Here is a 1,181-nt window from a genome sequence, read left to right on the forward strand (position 1 = left end):
GTCCCCACTGCACTGGGTGCTCCAGACCCTGTGCTCAGTGCTGTCAGCCACCAGTACCCCATTTGTCCCTGCCACGCGAGCGATCATTTATTATCACCTATTTCACAGAGGGGGAAATGGAGTCTCAGGAAGCTGAAGAGAGTCACCCCAATCACACGACTGCTCAGTTGTGGAGCTGGGATCCCATTGCCAGCTGTTCGACTACCCAATGCCATGCTTAGCCCGAAGCCTTACTGAACCCCTAGGAGTCAGTCACCCCGGCCCAGACACTCACTCACCCCTGACCTTGATGATGGCGGGTTCTTCTTGGCCTTGAGTATTCTGCTGGCCAACTAGGTCTGGGTGTCCAGCTGGCAGGACAGGCTGTAGCTCCAGGACAGAGAGGCTCCTGTGAACCTAAGAGAAACCACACCTCACGTGTCCACCCACTGCCTGCCCAACAGCTGGAGTATGAGTGTCCCAGAGGTCACCATGCAATAAGGCCTGGGGCTGAGTGGGGGGCCACGGAGACAGGATCTCTGGACTGGCCAACAGGGAGAGTCCACCCCTGCCCTCACCCAACTCCTGCCCGGCCTCACCTATCATTCTCGTTGAGCAGCTCCATGTCCTGGAACCAGGCCCCAAATCGCTCCTCGGGCTCTAGGTTGTAATTCTTTGTGGCCACCTGGAGCAGCAGGATCTCCCTCATGACTGGCTATTCCTGGGACCAGAGGGAAGGAGAGGCTGCAGTTAGGGCCTGGGTGAGGGATGCTGCATGGGCCTTGTCGGGTGTCAGGGGTGGGGCGGGGACCAGTCCTGGGAATCCTCCTTCCCTCCAGTTCCTACCAGGTTTTACCTGTTCTCAGAATGGGAATAAGCAGCGCCTCCTCCAGGACTTTTTCCTTGATGCCATCCTCCCCTCAACACACCTGCCAACTGGATGGGTCTCCCACTTCTCTGTTATCAAACTCTTCCACTCAATGTAAGATACAGGGGGTGGAGCCAGGGACTGTTCTGCCCAGAGGGTCTCTGAATTCCTCCTCCTTCCCCTCCCCTGAAGCGGGTGCGGCAGCTGTTCACTTCAGTCCTCTTCTCAGGTTGATCTCATTCCCCTGGAAGGCAGACAGCCAGAGTCCATCAGACAGAGCCCCCTAGCCTGACTAGCCCCCTAGGCCCACCCCTTCTCATGTTGCACTACTGCC

General features: G+C 57.7%; 1 long non-coding RNA gene across 1 annotated transcript; it reads right to left on the minus strand.

Annotated features, from left to right (window-relative positions):
* LOC147911455 (uncharacterized) lies at nucleotides 1-1,181 on the minus strand. The gene is made up of 3 exons (XR_015550881.1): nucleotides 836-1,181; nucleotides 579-700; nucleotides 1-396 (listed from the first exon to the last, which is right to left on the minus strand). It is a non-coding gene; the product is annotated as an uncharacterized LOC147911455 (long non-coding RNA).

This window comes from Ceratotherium simum, unplaced genomic scaffold (genome assembly GCF_057802395.1).
Source record: "Ceratotherium simum simum isolate JZ-2026a unplaced genomic scaffold, ASM5780239v1 HiC_scaffold_43, whole genome shotgun sequence".
In the NCBI taxonomy this organism is placed as follows: domain Eukaryota; kingdom Metazoa; phylum Chordata; class Mammalia; order Perissodactyla; family Rhinocerotidae; genus Ceratotherium; species Ceratotherium simum.